This window comes from Hyla sarda, chromosome 5, assembly GCF_029499605.1.
Source record: "Hyla sarda isolate aHylSar1 chromosome 5, aHylSar1.hap1, whole genome shotgun sequence".
Classification (NCBI taxonomy): Eukaryota; Metazoa; Chordata; class Amphibia; order Anura; family Hylidae; genus Hyla; species Hyla sarda.
The window spans coordinates 162,634,774-162,648,616 of record NC_079193.1 but is presented as its reverse complement, the minus strand read 5'-3'; the positions used below and the strand labels follow the sequence as shown (position 1 = coordinate 162,648,616).

Sequence of the window (13,843 nt, the reverse complement as noted above, 5' to 3'; positions counted from 1 at the left end):
TTTCCTTTTTTTACATGAAATATGTTTGTTTTTTATAGAAATGGGAGGAAATGCAGCAAAACTTGAGTAGAGAGAGAGTGGTGCAGTTGCCCATAGCAACCATTTATATTGCTTCTTTCATTTTTTAAAAGGCCTCTGAAAAATGAAAGAATCAATCTGGTTGCTATGTTCAACTGCACCACTCTTCCTCTACACAGGTTTGGATGAATCTCCCCCATAGTTCCTAGAAATAAATGATTTTGCTAAGGCATATGCTCCATATTATTGACACAAACACTCTGTACACCTCTATTGTGCCCCAATAGGGCACTGTGTTCTCTCCTTGAGCAATACTATGATGGGAAAGAACAGCATGCATTGGAGCGTAATACTATTTTCTTCACTTTTTTTATTTTTTAATCCAGAAAAACCTCACAGTGCTTCAATATTAGGTTGGCAGTACAAGATGTAATTATAACAGGCATTGTGCCCTGTTTTATAGTTCAGTTCAACACAGCCATGTGCATAAGGGCCATTTCAGATGTGCCAATTGCTAACACGTTCTGTTTCAAGTCTTTACATGGTTTGATGCTCGTGCAGATAGGGTTGCACTAACAATCGCTGAAGTGCTTCTGTGGGCCTTAACTTCAATCATTCATTGTTAGCACATTCCTCATTATGTATGGAGAAGTGCAGCTAATGAGCAAGAACTTATTAAGATAATAAAACAATTTGATCAGCCAACAAACCAGCATTTGCTAATTGGCTGTTTACTTGACCTATTGGATATGGCCGTTTTGGCCTGTTCAGCTGATCATCCCATGTAACAGACACCTTAGAACAGTGATGTCCAAACCGTGACCCTGAAAAATTGTTGAGTTTATACTACACCTTCTGCTGCTGTATACTTCGTTTTTACGTACCAGAATAAATCGACCCTCTTAAAATATCCCTATATGACAGTTTTTTTACTATAATTATAAGAAACTAGATGTCTTTTGGATTTGATTGTTAAAGCTAAGGTTCACTGTTTGAGAAGGAAAAAGTGAACACATGTTGTATATTATGGAACTGCATCTCTAACACTTACCTTGGTCAAAATTAACCCTTATATGAGCAGAAGGCGTTTCATAATAGTAGGGGTTAAAATGCTTTGCAGTGGCAGAATAATTTTTTTGATTGTACAGTCAAGAACATTTGACTCTCTAGAAGTGAATTTTCAACATCATTTAACACATTAGGAAGACATTGTGTGAGGGAATTTGAAGGGGTATTCCAGTGTCCTCAAAATCTTAATATAATGCTGGGGCTGTAGAGAAAAGAAAAAAGGCTATACTTGCTCATCCCTGATCCCCTGCAGGTCTTACTCCAGCTTACTTCTGTCATCTTCTGAGACAATAGGTGTGAGCAGGACAACCACTTTACATATATGTGCAAAGAAATGTATGCCATATATATACTTTTTATTTTATTTTTTTATGACAAAAACAATGACTGCCTTCAGGTGAGGGGAAGTCTATCTCTCTTCTGTCACCAGTGGACGAATATCACAAAAAACCTGTGTATCCTAAACACCTTACAATCCGGGTTACAGAATAGAGTTTGCCTTTTCTCCTCAAAGATTTTCTATTACAGATCTAGGGTCAGAAAAGTTAAACAATAGTCTTTGGCTAGGGTTAAAAGATCTGCTTGTCCTGGGAGCAATTGTTCCAAAAGTTTCTTTGTCAAAACAGAGTCGGGGTCATTATCCTAGTGTATTCCTGGTCCCAAAACCAAATGGTACCTTCAGAACCATCGTAAATCAAATGGACCTTGCAGTCTGAGGTTGTCGGGGAGGCCCTGGTGGTTTCTTGTGCAGATTACTGGACGCATAACACCTCTCACCCTGATACTCTGTTTCAGTGTGACGCTTACAAGGCCACGGACCGGCGGGCTTTTATTGGAGGAGTTGCAGGCCAGAGGAAGATAAGGTCTGCTAGGGAGAGGGCATTGCAGACAGTTAGGAGCTTTGGAAGTGGCTTATGTTAGGGACCCTACCCCTGATAATGAGCGGACCTGGGTTAAGGCGCAGCGATCTCTTTTAATTATACAGCGAGATAGGGTCCAGTTGAAGTTGGCCGATAGGGAGGCGTCCCTCTTTGAGTTTGGGGAAAAAATGGGAAGCTCCTGGATTACTTATCGAGGGCAAGTCATCCTATAGCTTCAGTCCCTTTTGTACAGGACGGTGCTGGGTCATTAGTGTCAGATCCCCTGCTTATTAACTCTGTCTTCAGGGATTTCTACTGCTCCCTATATTCCTCTGTCTCTCTCCTGTCGCAATGAGCTTCTTTCTTTTCTGGCTGGACTGTCCCTTCCTACTCTGTCGCACACAGGCCGAGGTGATAGATTCCCCCTTTACAGCTGAGGAGGTGACTCAGGCAATCTGGGATCTCCCTCCTAGGAAGACTCCGGGGTTGGATGGGATGATTGGGGATTGGTAAATAATGAATGAGGAGAGGCTGGTCCCTATACTCCTTTAAGTTATTTCAAACTGTGGCTGATAATGGCTCTCTTCCAGACTCTGAGAAGTGCTGATAGTGCTCCTCAAGCCTGGCAAGGACCCGCTGTTGCCTGATTCTTATAGTCCCATCTCACTTCTTAATTTTGACATCAAATTTATGGCCAAGATTATGGATACTGGACTTAACGGTATCATTACCTCTATCATTCATCCTGACCAAACCGGGTTCATGCCAGGTAGGGCCACTGATATTAATGTTAAACGCTTTCAAATTAATATCGCTGCAGTGGAGGAGGGTTTTTCTACAGGGGTTGTGATTAGCCTTGATGTATATAAGGCGTTTGACTCAGTGGAGTGGCATTACCTGTGGGAGGTCCTCAGTGCGTTTGGTTTTGGCCCCTGGTTCTTTGCTTGGGTCTGCCTTCTTTATGATAGTCCTAGAGCTCATATACTAATTAAGATGTTTCAGCCTCCTTTCCTTTGGGTTGGGGGAGGAGACAGGGGTGCCCATTATCCCCTCTCCTCTTTGCGCTTGTGGTAGAGCCTCTTGCAGCTGCCATCCGTGCGGACTCCTCTATTAGTAGTATTTCTGGAGGGTCTATCGTAAAAATGGTTTCCCTGTATGCGGATGATACGCTTGTGTATTAGGCGGACGTGTAGGGCTCTCCTCTCTCTCTCTTATAGACCTCCTCGACCAGTATGACTTGCTTTCAGGCCTGCGAGTTAACTGGGACAGATCCTCCCTAATGGCGCTCTGCGGGGGTTTTGGTCCCTCCTTCTCTTCCAGCATGTTTACAGTCAGAAGCGTACCTAGTGCTCCTTGTGCCCCATGCGAGGTACTGTGTCACGTATCTAACATTCTTATCTTATCTGAGCTGTTTTTAACACCTTAAGCACAAAGGGGCAGCTTAGAAGGCTTCATAGCTGGTTGGTCCCATCTGCTCTCAGCAGCAGGACCCATGGCTAATGCCTGGCATTAAAGGGGTACTGCGCTGGAAACATCTTTTATCATTCGGCTCCATTGGGGGACACAGGAACCGTGAGTATATCTTGCTGCCACTAGGAGGCTGACGCAGGTTCTTTTTATAATTTTTTAGCTTTTTAGAGTATAGATTTTTCTCTCCTTAGTTGTTTTTTCTAGGTTGGGGTGACAGGAGCATGGCTCTACCTGATCCCCCCCCCCCCCCCCCCCCACTTGCGCAGGAAGACTTCAGGGGTGAGTATATGGGGCATCACCTATCAGGTAAGTATTGTCCCCCCTTTTGCCCTGACCATTTTATAGATTTTCCCACAGCTGCACACATCTTACTGGAACAGCCTGTGTCTTGGAGCTGGGCATTAAAAATATATATAAAAAAAAAAAGATAGGGATCTGGCACATGTCACTCTTTCTATGCCCTGCCTTATACCCAGCTGGCAGCCGCTCTCTGCTGACAGCGGACCATTTTTTCATCCTGGCAGTGTCGCTGCCAGGCTCTCCGCGCTCCCCTTGGCTCGGTGGGTATAGACTTCCTGATACACGTGTGACGGGAGTCGCGACCGGCGGCCGTCCATAACTTTAGGCCGTGGCTTCAGCCTAGTCCCCGTCCGCGGGTTGCTCCACCCCCCGCTTTGCGCGCATTACGGCCGCTTCCAATCCCCTGCTAGCGTGTGCTTGAGAGGTCATTCTCGCCCTCTCCTGCTGTGGTTTGTGCTGCAGGGGTCACTAGTCTCCTCCCCCCCCCCCCCCCCCATCCTTTAGCCTATAGGAGGCCCTGGAAGGCGGCAGAGGTCATGTGCTCCGCAAGTGAGAGAGTTTGGTGCTGTAAGCAAGTTACTTCACTGCATTGTCCCCCGCGTGCTAGGCTGTTGCTGAAAGCTGCTCCTAGTACTGCAGTTTGCTACTACTGTGCCTTCTCCTGTTGCTGCAAGCTGCTTCCGTGCTGCAAGCTGCTCCCGTGGTTGCAAGTTCCTGTTGCTGCAAGCTGTTCCTGTTGCTGCAATCTTCTCTGCAAGACTACTGCGTCTTCAGGACACAGGAACCTGGGTGAGCTTGTTCCTTTTTTCTCTTTAATCTCTGGGATAGCTGACTTATCTGACTTGCAATGTCCGTACCCAGCTCTGAACCCTCTAGCAGACCGGCGGTCTCCACTTTGGTCACTTACTATGCTTGCTCGGGATGTAACGTTAAATTGCCAGGGGGTTTGGCTGCGTCCACCTGCTCTGCCTCACGTCCCAATCCCCCCACCCAGGATAGCTCCTTGGAGCGCGTGGTATCTGACCCTCCTCCGGTTTGGGTTTCTTCTATGTCTCAGATGATCTCTGATCTGGCACAGGTCTCCAGGGAGGTGGCTACTGCCTTAAAGCATTCTTCCTTGCATCCCCCTTCCCGGGAGGCGAGTTCGGCGTCCCAGGTTCACTTATTCTGATTCCTCTCCTGAGCGTAGGTCTCCTCGCCGATCTCGCTCCAGGTCCCCATCCTCTAGGCAGCATGGTCGCTCCCTTGGGCCGTTCCCGATCTCCGGCCCACCAAGCCAGATCCTCATCCCCAAGATCCGGAGCCTCCTCTGCTCGTTCCCGGTCTCCTGGGGAACTGGTGGACTCAGACTCTGATCCGCAATCGGAATCTGAAGAGCTGTCATCCATGTCTGACATGGTGGACAGCTTGGTGTCGGCTGTCCGGGACACTTTTCACCTACAGGACCCTGGAACTTCGCCCCCACCCGAGTCTTCTCCTCCGGTGGGCAGTTGCCTGTCCCACTTTCTGGACACCAGGTTGGCGCAGGTCCAGGATTCCTGGGTTCATGACGTTGTTTCCGATGGCTACCGAATAGAGTTTGGTTATTTTCCCTGGGATCGTTTTTTCAGGTCCCGGCCTCCCTGCTCGCCGAACATGGCTGCAGCCTTTCAGTCAGCACTTCACACCCTTCTGGCGCAGGGAGTCATTGTGCAGGTTCCGGTCCAGAAACGTTTTTGGGCTTCTATTCGAACCTGTTCGTTGTTCCCAAAAAGTGGGGCACGATTCGTCCAATTCTCGATCTGAAGCTCCTCATCGGCACTTCCGGATGGAATCTCTCCGTTCGGTTGTTGCATCCATGGATAAGGGTGAATTCCTGTTGTCGGTAGACATCCGGGACCTGCATATCCACCTTTTTTGGCCACACCAAAGTTGTTTTCTGCGGTTTGCCGTTCCGGCAGGTCATTTCCAGTTTGTGGCTCTGCCTTTCGGGCTGGCCACGGCCCCCAGGATCTTAAGCAAGGTCCTGGCGGCGGTGATCGCCATTCTCCGCTCCCGAGCAGTGTCAGTGCTTCCTTAACTGGATGACCTGTTGATAAAAGGCCCATCCTTGGCCCAAAACAGAGAGCGTCTCCACATCACACTTGAGACTCTGACCAGTTTTGGGTTGTTGCTCAACAAGGAGAAATCCAATCTATCTCCTTCCCAGTCTCTGGTTTTCCTGGGCCTTCGCTTCGACACAGAGAAGGCTTTGGTTCTTCTTCCACCGGACAAGAGGCGTGCGCTTCTGTTCGGGATCCACCTCTTGCTTCGCCCACATCTGTTGTCCATCCTCTTCAATGCACCATCCTGACTCTTTGGGCCAAGTCTCCACTATCCCTTCACCGCCGGATCCGTCTCTCCTCAGTCACCCGTCAATCACTTCTTTGGTGGCTCCGCTTTCCTCTCCTTCGGGAGGGTCGCTTGTTCCTTCCACTGCATTGGCAGGTTTTAACGACCGACGCGAGCCTCCTCGGCTGGGGAGGCGTTTTTCAGGACCGGATGGTACAGGGCAGCTGGTCCCCTCAGGAAGCTCATCTGCCCATCAATGTGCTGGAGCTCCGGGCCATCTTCCTTTTGTCTCCTTTACTGGGAGTCGATTCTCCGGGGCCGTCCGGTTCGAATTCAGCCAGACGACGCCGCGGCTGTGGCTTACATCAGTCTGCAAGGGGGCACTCGCAGCCCCGCTGCCATGGCCGAGGTGTCCAAGTTTCTGATTTGGGCGGAACTCCACTTTTCCTCCATATCGGCGATCTAAGTCGCTCCTCACCCAATCCCAGGGAGTGGTCTCTCCCCCCGTAGGTGTTCGCGACCATTTGCGACCGTTGGGGGATGCCGGACGTGGACCTCTTTGCGTCCCACCTGACCCGACAGGTTACAGCCTTCGTGACAAAGTTCCATGATCCTCTGGCTCTAGCCGTAGACGCGTTTGTCGTTCCTTGGTCACAGTTCACCCTGCCTTACCTATTCCCTCCGCTCCCTCCTCTGCCCAGGGTGCTGAGGAAGCTCAAGGTGGAAGGCGTCTCGGCAATTCTGGTGGCGCCAGATTGCCCAGGTGCTCGTGGTTTGCCGACGTGGTTCGTCTCGTAGCGAACGTCCCCTTTCGGCTTCTTGATCGGCCTGACCTTCTCAAGGTCCTCTTTGTAACCCCAGTTCACTGCCACTGCTTTTGACGGCATGGCTGTTGAAACCGCGGTTCTAGAGGCTCGGGGTTTCTCTCCCCCGGTCATTTGCACCATGCTTAAGGTGCGTAAACAGTCCTTTTTGGTGGTGCGAGGCCCGTTCTGTCTCCTGTTAATTCTTCCGTACCAAACCTGCTTGTGTTTTTACAATCAGGGCTGGAAACGCAGTTGGCACGCAGTTCCCTCAAAGGACAGGTGTCTGCGCTTTCCATTCTTTTTCAGCGCCCCTTGGCGTCCGATTCGCATGTTCGCACTTTTCTACAAGGGGTGGCACATGAGATTCCTCCCTACAGGTTTCCCATTCCACCTTGGGACCTGAATTTGGTTCTTGGCGCTTTACAATGCTCCCCGTTTCAACCTTTCCGGGACATCTCTCTCCATTTTCTTTCTTGGAAGGTGTCCCTCCTCATTGCCGTGACTTCCATCCGGAGTCTTATCCCCTCCTGATCTTGTCCTGTCTTGCAGTAGGTCGGTTCTAGATGTGTTCCTTGCCTTATGAAGGGCTTTTTGGAGGCAGTTCTTCGGATAACCTCTGTCCTTGAACAGTTTCAATAATTTGCGTGACTAGGCATTGATCCCTTCCCAGCCACTTTTTTAGGGATACGGAAATAGAAATTGAGGGGGCATTAAAGGTGATAAATTGCAGATTATTAATTTGTCGAGTAAGAATATAACTGAAGCACAGATTGCTTTACTTTTGAAAGGCTTATAATTTACACCTACTCCCAATTATAGAAAATAAGTGAAGGAGTGCCTCAGCTCACCGCGAGAGCTCTGCGCACGGATCTGTGTGAACCAACACCGGTAATTCCAACACTGAAGAACGAAGGTCCAGCGCAGAAACTTGTGCAAATAAAAGCTGATTCTTTATTTCCACCATGACATGACAGGATAAAATTTACACTTTTCATTTGGTTTTGCCAGCCTTACTCATGGGTAAGGCTGGCAAGACCTGCTGAAACGTGTTACTTATGTCCTGTCATGTTGTGGTGGAAATAATCAGCTTTTATTTGCACAAGTTTCTGCGCTGGACCTTCGTTCTTATGTACTCCCAATTATGACTTCTTTTCCTGGGTAAAAGACGTCAATTTGTTCGCACTCAAATTGGCGTTGCATAAATACCATACTACCCAGGCACCGACTGAGATGGAAATGTGCCAGAGGGATAAACAAGTAGTTGGGGATCTAGCAGCTTTATAATATCAGTGGTCCACCCCAACCAATGGCACAGTTTACAAACCTAAAGGTTAAAAGTAAAAATACCCCACCTCCTAAGCTTATATAGCAACATCGAGTCTTTGGTACAGCTGGTCATCCAAGACTTCAAATCAGGTCGAATAAGAGAAATAGACCAAGAAATCTGACCTCATGCGAGTGGGAGGCCCTTCAGGCCCTACAGACAATTGAAATCAAACAGGCAGACAAGGGTGGCCACGTGGTTGTCCTAGATAAGGATGACTACGTTGCCATGGCCTTGCGACTTCTCCAAGACTTTACCATGTATGAAGTTTTAACTTCAAATCCAACGAAGGCATATCAGGCAGAATTGAAACTTTTGTTAACAGAAGCCAAAGAGAATCTCCTCATCATGGATGAATCCGGTGAGGCCTATTGTGTTAGGGAATGACAATTTAACTAGGCAGTGCAGCCGCTATGTCAATCTTACTCCTTCTTGTTTCGTTCAGAGTTTGCCATTGTACTTATGGAACACAAAAGACAGTGTGTAAATGCAACATTACACACGAATTGGGAATTAAGTCAGTAACTCACTTTTTGAGCACTAAGGGTACACAATTCTATGTACACGATGAATTTGTTTTGTCACTTCTACGTTTTTTTTCTCACACATAATTTATTCACATTTAATGGTAAATTTTACCTCCAGATAATGGTCGGCCATTGGCACGGTATGCGCACCCACATACGTAAACTTATTTCTAAGGTGTCCAAATGTGGGCACATTCCCGTATGGCCAATGTTCTTTTTGCTCATTTGTACCATGCCGAAAAGAGTTCACCAGTGTGGCGGATGGTTAAGTGTACAAACTATACAACTTCAATTGTAAGAGTGCGGGTATAGTGTATGCTTGTGCATGCACATGCCCGAAATTGTATGTATGGAAAACCTTGCAAGAATTTCGCTGACTTATTTCTCAACATCTTAGTGGCATCCAGATGGGTGCAGATATATAGATTGCCCGACATACGGTATAAGGGAAATGCATGGGGGTGGCCTGAACAATCTGAAATTCTGGGGTTTGAAGCAGATCAAACTTGGTCCAGGGGGGTGGCAGCTTGGAAAGCATCCTCCTAAGGGAGGAGTCAAAAATGATCTTTCGATTAAAAACTAAACCCCCATGGGTTAAATGAAGGGTTTATGTACACGGCACTTATATAACAGAGTTGTATTACCAGTTCCATACCTGAATATGTAACAGCAGATCAATATTACTAGTAATTTTATGGTAGCTAGTTTGCTAATTCATGAGTGTTGACCTACAATCAGGCTATTGAGCACCATTGTAAAGAACCACAGTTATGAAATTAAACAAATTATAATAATCCTCATAGACTACAAGTGATTGTGCGGTTGTTGGACAATGGTGTCCTCTAGGATTATATTGTAAAATGTATGACACCATTATATTCATCATCATGAAGACCTTTGTGATCACTGTCCTTAGATTATACTTATACTTTTTATATTTCATTATCCCATCATGCAAATCTTTTGTCACCTATGGATGGTATCGCTAATTGGGGTATATATTTCTCTGTTGTCAAAAATTGTATACACTTGTGTTGTGAAGAATGCCTATATGGTAATCGGTACCGAAATGATATGATGAGCCATTAGCCAGAATAGATGTTTGAGGATTATGGGTTCATAAACAGCCAGTGATAAACAGGTAAAATAGATTTAATAGCTCTGGAGTAGACACTGACACAGCACATGTGCAGAAAGACTCGAGACTCTGGTGTTAGTAGTTTGCTTTGTGCGCGTGTGCACAGCTACACAGTCATCCAGCGTTCTGTGTGCACAGCGATTCAGCGCTCGGATGCGATTGCGGAGTAGAGTCATGTGAGCCGGACTAGTCAAATGACCCAGGCAGAGCAGCTGACACGGGGTGAGTATAGTCAACGCGTGCCTGGTATGACGTCCACGGATTTTTAAATCGTCCTAGCAAGGCATTGGCTTATGAATGGATAATTCCCATTTGCGTCGGGTTAAGGAGGATTGCCGGTGGTGGGTGACATCACTGTACATTCCGATTTATAGATTGTATAATAGAGGGAGGTCTAATGATGGTGGACTATGGTTGGCTACGAATGGGCCGGTAATGAGGTGCCATTGGTTGTTATTGGATGGTCCTCTATTGGTTTAGCCTGATGATGAGGTCACTCTAGTTACATTTAAAAGAGGCTCATTAGAAACTGACACTTAATGCTGTCAGTCATTCTCCTTGATAAAGCCGAGTGGCGAAACATGTCGGGGTGTGACAGTTATATCTTCTAAATGACTGTCCCATTGCATCTAAAATAATATATAGTTTCCACATTGTGTCTCTAACAATTTTATGGCTGGATAGCCATATAAATATTGGGCCGCACCCGCAGTGCACAGCAGGGTAGCAGCCACGAATAAGGGATACACAGTTGTACAATACTGAATAACCTAAGGGTCCCATCACTTGGCAGATTCATTTTCAGTAGTGTTCTGCAGATTCATCCAGATACTGCAGTATATATCCTGCCACTAGTGGTATGAATAAGGGTTAGCCTAGCTCCAATATCGAGCAGATAGGTGAGTGAATAGCATTAAGGGTGAACGTATACCCCTAATATATTTTGGCTCATTCAATATCCACTGTGGCAGTATTCGAGACGTTATTATAACAATCTTCACGAAGTGTGTGTACATAAGCACATGTAGTGACAACTATGATGTAACTGGGAAAGTGTTTTTAATTGTGTTTTTTTTACCTTTTTATATAATTTGTAATAAAAGTTTTATATTTTAATAGAGCACATGTTTATATAGAGGTTTACCCCCTGGGCTCATAGTGTTCGTAGTTTTTGATACCTCTATATTTGTTCATTGGCCAACCTATAGTTGTTTGGCCACTTGTAACCAGTCTCTGCTTAGGATATGCACCATAAACATCAACCCTCTGATATCAATCCTTCAGCCTGCTGCAAATCCACAGAACTATCCAGGCATCAATTCTTATTTTCAGCAATTTTACTACAGCTACATAAGAATGAAAAACTCATAAAATAAAACTTCAGGCTATTATGAATGTTGTTGTTTTTTGTTAGTTTTATCTTTTGTGTGTGTGTGTGTGGGGAGTGGGGGGCGGTTGATCCATTAAGGTATTTTGAGAGTGATAGTGTTTTGGAGTGACTTGGGTGGGGTATTAGCAGTACCTTTATTTGTGCTGCAGGTGTCACTGTTGTGCCGTTTACTATCTATAATGCTTTATGCAATGTTAAATAGGGACAGCTTAATTTTTTTTATTTGTAAATAAATATAGATCTACACGCTCACGCACACATTTGTGTGTATATCTCAAATACATACATGAATGTACGTTGCTTGATTCTAAATTATTTTGTGATTTTGTGATTTTAAAATATGAAGCGATTGAAACTGCTAATATCAGACAATGTTTTTGTAACACTCTTCCTGGTTAGTGTTGGGCTCAAATTCCTTTTGTTTTAAAACAGAAAAACATTAAATACACATAAGTTGACATGGTTATTAAAGTTAAAAAAAATAAAAAATAAAATGTCCCTTTAGTTCAGCCTAGTATCAAGCAGTGTTACAGAGATGCATAAGCTGCTATTTATAATATACAATATAAGGTACTATGTGTCTGATCCCCCTAGTAGCGTATTTAGTAAGATCATTTTTAACAGACACCATTACGGAATCTCGAAAATGAATGATCCTTCTGTTCCTAGTATATTGAATTACATTAGTAATTTATACAACCTAAAGCTGATTATGATGTATTATTCTCCTTGAAGAGAGCACCCAATATTTTGTGGAGACTTATAGGCCATTTGGGCTTCACTGGAAATTTTGGGAAGAAATTATATACAAAGTAGCTTTCCCCCACAAAAAAGGGTTGTTTGTTCACATGGCAGAATTTTCATGCAGAATCTGGAGGAAAGATTTAGCTTGCAAATTCTGCTACATGAAGTTAACAAATGTTCCACCGCAGAAATTCTGCAAAGACATTGAACCTGTGAATATTTTTTGCAGACTTCCTCAGAGTTCAGAACTCTAAATTCCTTCCAGAATCTGTGTGTTGAGCACAAGAAGAAATTTTGCAGAAATTCCACACAAATTCCGCACAGAATCCGCAAAATTGCAAAAATTCCGATGCCAGCTTGGCAGAAAGGAATCTAAGCAGAAGCACAGAAATTCCACTGTGCTTCACTATGCAAGCTCATTTCTTTCTGGAATAGATCTGCTTTGTATCTATAACTAGCAGAGTACCGATGTTGCCCGATCTTCGTAACTAAACCTTGTGGGAGAGGAAAAACAACAAATACAAGGGGAGATTTATCAAAACCTGTGCAGAGGAAAAGTTGCCCGGTTGTGTATGGCAACCAATCCGATTGCTTCTTTCATTTTTAACAAGGCCTCTGCAGAATGAAAGAAGCTATCTGATTGGTTGCTATGGGCAACTGGGAAACTTTTCCTCTGCACAGGTTTTGATAAATCTCCCCTGCAAAAAATATTGACAGCTTCAATAACCTAACTTCATATCTGGACCTCCTATCCCCTCCTAAGGTGATAGAGGTTGCAGACTGAAAAAAAGGGATGTGGTTTTTCGGGGAGCATGAGCATGAGCTTGCTGGGAGCATGAGCTTTAGCATGAGCTTGCGGGGAGCATGAGCTTGAGCTTGCGGGGAGCATGAGCTTGCGGGGAGCATGAGCTTGAGCATGAGCTTGCGGGGAGCATGAGCATGAGCTTGCGGGGAGCATGAGCTTGAGCATGAGCTTGCGAGGAGCATGGATTGCAAGCCGGACCAACACATTCACGTGGAGATGAGGAATTTGTGGAGATTATGGGGCTGAGCTGTGGTGAAGAGATTGTGGTTAAAGGACTTTTGATGTGGGTGTATTGGGGAAAAAATTGTGTTTTGAGCCTTGAGTCGAAGCAAAAAAAAATAAGAGCGCGAACTCTCCTATATTTTTTTGTTCACATATAAGGAACATGTCAAAGTTCCATCAAAATCTTTAGCCGGTTGGAAGCGATGCTGTGCATTGCAAACATTTGGGAAGATGTATTTCTTTTCTTTATATAGCGCAAACAGATTACGCAGTGTTGTACATTCAAATTATCAGTATATACCGTATTTCTTTTTTTTTTTTAAGTGTGCAAGGACACCCACACAAACACGGAGAGAACATACTAACTCTTTGCAGATGTTGTCCTTGGTGGAATTTGAACCCAGGATCTCAGCGCTGCAAGGCAACAGTGCTAACCACTGAGCCACCATGCTGCCTGTCACGATTCGGCTTACAGGTTGTGGATCCACTGTGTCAGCAAGAGGGATTGGCGTGGACCGTGCCGGTGGACCTGTTCTAAGAGGCTACTGGTGTTCACCAAAGCCCGCCGCAAAGCGGGATGGTCTTGCTGCGGCGGTAGCAACCAGGTCGTATCCACTAGCAACGGCTCAACCTCGCTGACTGCTGAGAAGGCGTGGGACAGAAGGACTAGGCAGAGGCAAGGTCAGACGTAGCAGAAGGTCGGGGCAGGCGGCAAGAAGGTTCGTAGTCAATATGGATAGCAGGAGATCAGGTAACACAGGCTTTGGACAACACTAAACGCTTTCACTGGCACAAGGGAACAAGATCCGGCCAGGGAGCGCAGGGGAAGTGAGGTATTATAGCCAGGGAGCAGGTGGAAAC

General features: G+C 45.6%; 1 protein-coding gene across 9 annotated transcripts in view; it reads left to right on the top strand.

Annotated features, from left to right (window-relative positions):
• The window catches only part of ULK4 (unc-51 like kinase 4), an 819,452-nt gene that overhangs the window by 67,460 nt on the left and 738,149 nt on the right, over positions 1-13,843 (top strand). The window lies entirely within an intron of this gene.